A 6000-nucleotide genomic window follows, 5' to 3' on the forward strand; every position below is an offset into this window, starting at 1 on the left:
GATGGGTGGACTTCAACTCCCAGAATTCACCAGCCAGCATGGCTGGCTGGGGAATTCTGGGAGTTGAAGTCCACCCATCTTCCAGTTGCCAAGGTTGAGGAACACTGTATTACAGTATGCGACTTATGTACAATTACACAATACTTAAATAAAAGTTCATGTATTTCATTTTAAAAAATACATAATTTTAACATAAAAGATTTTTATTTGGGTAGTAGGTTTATATATATGAACACTATCAACCATTTGACCTTGGATGATAATATAGTAAATATCAACAAATATAAATCAATGAAAATAATATCAAAAATCATATTTAGATTGTTTATATTGTTCTTTATACTGAGACTGTTTTATGTCAACAGACAATGCAATGAAAAACAGTCATTTTAGATAAAAAAAACTCAACCGTTATAAAGCTATGTTGACCATCAGTTATGTAGGTGTTTTAAAACTGGAAGTATTACCCAAGTTTTCAGAAAATATATGAAGACATTTTTCTATAGGGTACAAAGGGGTAGAGTTGGAGAAACTGATTAAACCCCAATAATGAAACTTGGGTTTAATAATTCAAGTTGAGAATGGCAAGAGAAGGATTCAACAGTGATATGATTTCATAATCTACTATGTATATGAATACATTTTTAAAAACTCTTCTATTGAAAGATAGCAAAAAAGGTTTAGCTTTTTAACATATGTGCATGTTTGTGTGTGTGAGAGAGAGAGAGAGAGAAAGAATATAAACAACCCTCCCATCACACTATGGCCTTTTTGAGCTCAGAAAAGGAGTAAAAAAGTGTATGCAAAAGAAATTTAAAATATGAGATAAGAGAAAGGAAAAGGAAATATAGCTACATGTAGTTTACAACACAATTTGCTACACCTCTCCATACTTTTTTATCCTTGCAAACCATCCTTATTTCTACCATGTCATTAGAATGATTTATACATTCCCTTTGTTCTGTAAATTCCTTACTTTTCTTTCTAAGAATCACATCTGAGAATCACCTCTCAGAAAGAGAGGTAAGAAATTTATAGAACAACCACTTTTTTTCTTTGTAGAATAACCACTACCACTTTTTCTCTTTTAATTCCTCTCAGCCCATTCAACCCATTTGCCATTCAGTCTGTGTTCATTCTCCCCATATGAACTACCTCAATGTACTTCTTTTGTACAGGTCACTCCCTGACATATTCAATCCACATATTATATTTATTATACAATTATATAATCTTGGAAAACAAGATTAGAAGTCTTCTAATATGGGAGGTAATGATATAGAAAAGAACCTCCGATTATATACTGAGAGTTGCCTACAGAATCAGCAGCAGCTGGTTGAGTTCCTACTGTCTTTAATTATCAATTTTTTAAAGTATTTTGAATTATATTCTAATGGAACATGGGCATTCCCTTCTGAGTTTGTTTTATTAGAACACAGCCTACTTGAACATTTCCATTAAAATATAACTCAGATCAGAATAACTATTCTGTCAGAACAAAACTCAAAATATTTGTAATGTTCTAAGCTCAAAACATAGCACATTTTGCTTTAAGAACATATTTATACCATATAGCTTTGTTTACAGTCACTGGGAAATCTGTCTAAATTAGAATCTGTCATCAAAAAAGCCTATCCACCCATTCACCACAGACAGTCTTTTCAATTTCTTAGTTAACCCACTTCAAATCACTATTAAAAATCTCATGATTTGGTCCAGACCAAACTTATCCCTGAGGAAACTCATTGTCCGATGGAATCAAATTCCTCACCAGAGAAAACTTTGTTGGTGCCATCTGTATGTTCACAACCATCATATTTCTCAAAGGCTATAAATGAGATATATGTAGCCTAAATTTGATATGGATATTTTGCTTCTATGTTTCTTTTCCCTCTATTTGTGATATAATTTTATCTGGAAATTTTAAAAATCAGGTAATGAAAAGGAAGATATAACAAAACAATAAATATCAAGGATATATTCCTGCTGAATATTTTTACCCCTTTCATCTTACCAACCTAAAGAAAGTAAAGAGAAAGAAAGTATATACAGATAACCTAAGAATAATTAGTCAAAACAATCCATTTTTAAGAAGTGAATTCTCCTTATTCATTATTAATGTTTTGTTACATTATAGTAGAAAGCAAGATACAGAGATAAAGACAGAGATAGAAAATTTAGAATTTTGGATCAGAAAATGGGACAGTTTGGGGAATGGAGGCAGGGCTTCCATGGGGGATGGAGATAAAGTCTTCAAAAAATGCATGGGGCAGTCAGAAACTACCAAAGGCTGAACTAGACCAACAGGATGGAGGTTCTCTGCTGACTTATAAAGTTCTATACTGGGTCATCAACTTATCAGCTATTTACAGTATGAGAATTGTACCTCCTGCTCTTCACCATTTGTTAGTGCACTGCAGTGTGCACAGCAGTAGAGTTTGCTTTCTGTTGCTTCCTTGCATGACCACATAAGTCTTATTTTAATTTAATAAGTATAACTGGAAAGTAACAATGCACAAATTGCAAATCCTTATTTTGCTATTGCATTCTATGAACAAAATATGTCTTTTGAGAACAGTTCTCAATTTTCAGATCAGCCACTTTTGTGGTTAACCAAGCTCTTTCCAGTTGTTATTACTTATTTCTGCTAAGTTTTTTTCCCCCCTCCCCATAGATTATTTATTGCCAGATTTGGGGAAGAATGTGAAGGGAGGGGTCATATTTTCACAGTCCTAAAACCAGATGTGCTACACTTTTGGCTCCAAAGGGACCCAATATTCTGGAATCACAATTCTCATATTGGATGAGATTAGGTGAGAAACTTGAGTTATGAATTCAACCGAACGCAGCAGTGAAAGCAAGAATGGCAAATACTGTGGTTGCTTTCAAATGCTCCCCACCATATGAGTGCCAATTTACATGAAACAGAGAGCTGCTCTTGAAAATAACGTTGACATTTTGTAATAGAGCTAAGGAATGATTTAAAAGCATGCCTTTAAACATTTGGCTGTGATTACTGTATTTATGTTCTAACATAAAAATGCCATCTGACACTAATTGGGCCCACAAATACTCCATGTTGCCTGAGACACTGTGCAAAAACTGTGCTGATTGCACTGCTTTGTGATGCTTCCATGGCAGCTGATAGGATCAGAAGTTATACGCCCACAACACAACTGTGAGAGGTTATTTCATCTATTGGGACCCAGCCACGTAGGTTTCAGGAAGAAGAAATCATGAAATGTGTATTGTGACATCGCAATGCAAAGTTTGCCCATGTGTAATGTAAGTACAAAACAACTGAGCTTGCACTGTGTTATTGTATACTTCATCATGTTGTTGTCCTCATAGTTAGGAAGAGGATCCAAGTTTAATGTGAGTGCTTGGAGTTTCAATGGCCCCTGGATTTTTATAAGATCTTTGTGGATTGACTCAGAATTGGAACAAAGCAAGCCTGCTTTGCTTAGTGTCCAGAGAGATACCAAAGCAATACATGTTCACCTATCCTAGCACTAACCTGACACTAGGTTTTTTATAAGTTGCTTTTTAGAGAAAGTTATAGGGAACTGAGTGGAAATATTTTCAGTTTTGGAGGGCAAAAGTAAAGAACAATAAATAATATGCAACCCCGGGGATCAGCTGATCATGGAATGTCACTCTGGGAACTAAGCAAGATCTCATTGAATGTTGGGCATTCCATCTGTTTTACCCAATCTGCTCCAATCGGTCCAAGACATTTTCCACCCTGAAGCACAGCTTCCCTTTTGAAAAGTCCTCAGATTCACTATTGGGTATTCTGCCCTCTCCTTTCTCTTCCTCTTCCTGCCTCAGCACCAAAATCTTTTATCTCTTTCTTTTACGTTTTAAAATAGTATGGATGCACTGTAGAGTAGAGCTACAGTAACCCCTGGCATTTTAATTTATCTAGGATCCTTTACTGGAGAAGAACAGAAGTTCTGTTGAATTAAAAAGATGAGGTTGGCACCGAATTCAACCTTAGAGCCTTGGATCAGTGGCCAGTAATCCAGGAATTTGGCTCAACTGCATTAACAGCAGGTCAATTCAATTTATCCTTTGTGCTGTCTACTGAAATTCTGTCTTTGCTCATGTGACGTGAATTGCTGTTAGTACGGAAGTCCCCAGTTTAAGAATGAGTTCCATTCCCAATGTCTGTCCTTAGGTCAAATTTGTATGTAAGCTGGAATACTGTATAAGCAGTATTGTGTAATGAACTTGAATCATTGTGTATTTCACTCGAATTTTGCTACAGTAGGCTTCTTTCTTAACTATGGGTCATCCTTAAACTGGGCATTCTTAATCCAGGGACTACCTGTACTGCAGCTACTCAAGCCTGTGCTGTCCAGAGCAATGAGTGCAACCATCAAGTTAATGATGCAAACTTTTTAAAAATCTAATATGGGTTAGTTGTTCTGCAATGAACCAGATTTTGCCTACCACATTTAATAGGAAAGAATCCCCTGCATTCTTGCTTTTTGCAATCCTCAAACTATATGGATGTATTATTGCAAATTCTATATTGGCACCTGCAGTGTTCTTGTACAGACTTGCCAAAATACAAATCCTGCTATAATTGCCTGCTAAAGTTTTGTCATCATCACTGGTGATGAAGATTAAATTTAAGAAATTTCATGTCATAAATCTGAGGTTTTCAGAATATTGAAGATAGATCACAAAGCTTCTATTTCCTGTTTGATTGGACAATATATTTTTATTGGGCAAACAGAAAAGAGCAGATTCCAGATTTCCACTTTAAATGTCTTTTGGAATGCATAGCTAATTTCCTGCAGACTTGAGTTTTCAGTTTTTATGTAATGTCGCAATAACTCGGTCCAAAGATTCAGTTCAAATAATTTTTAAATCAAGCACATGATTCAGCCAAAGTTAAGCAAATGTAAACAAACCTAAGCAATGTTTTGATGTTCTGCTTTGATATTCTGTGAAGAACTATGCTTCATATTACCACTGAAAGTAGCAGACTGAAAAAGATTATTTGGTTGGACAGATTGTATTGCAAGTTCTGGAAGATCAGTACTCCTGTATGAAAATACCTCAAAGCATCATATAAATCAGATGATCAAATTCTAAATATGCAATTCCCAGTTTTAGGTTGTATCAGCCTTTTTACACCTGTGGACCAGGAATTACAAATCATAGATACCATTGTTATACAGAAATGAAGTATATTCTTAGCATCCCATATACATGGTAAGGAAATTAAAATAAATTTTGCACTGTGTTGCTGAAAATGTAACACCAGCTGAGAACTGGCAATTTTCTACCCATTTTGCTGTTGATACACACACACATATGGACACATACCATAAAGTTCTGTAACCTCAAGAAGGTAAAATGAGTTTTGACTTCTCCATTATTGCAAGTTTCTTTTCCAGCATATTTAATTTTCAAAGGCTATTGCCATTCTGAATTATACAAAATGCTCTTGTATAATAGTTCTTCTATCAGTAGGCTTACCATCTGTTCTATGTTTTCAAACACAAGCATATGTTCCTCTTTATCCAGTATGTGTCACTAGTTTGCTACAACAAATTTAATGAAGTGGAAATCCGGTCAAGGTGAGGTTTATTTCATGTGCTTATGTTCCAGTTCATTTTTATAGCTTCACACATGCCAATCAAATGTATTTAGACCTCTTCTGTTAAACTAAGAAACTACAGTCTGACTTCTCAATGATGTAATTGTACATTCAGTGAATTTCATTCATTCTCTCATTCATTCATTCAGTTATTAATTGCTATACAAATATCTCTAAACTGAAATCCAAGCTGTCTTTTAGAAATGCACAAACACTTTTGTTCATACTGCATATTAAGGATTCTCTGATACATTTTTGCTTTTTAACACAGTTCTTTGTACAACAGTATAGAGCATGCCAGAAATATCATTGAATGAAGGGATCAGAGAAATTAGTCCCAATTCATAGAAGTCTTCACACAACTTCTGTTCACACAGGCTGGGTTA

This window comes from Python bivittatus, unplaced genomic scaffold (genome assembly GCF_059951505.1).
Source record: "Python bivittatus isolate LINGU-HERP-01145 unplaced genomic scaffold, Pbiv_v1 ctg000610_np1212, whole genome shotgun sequence".
Taxonomy (NCBI): Eukaryota; Metazoa; Chordata; class Lepidosauria; order Squamata; family Pythonidae; genus Python; species Python bivittatus.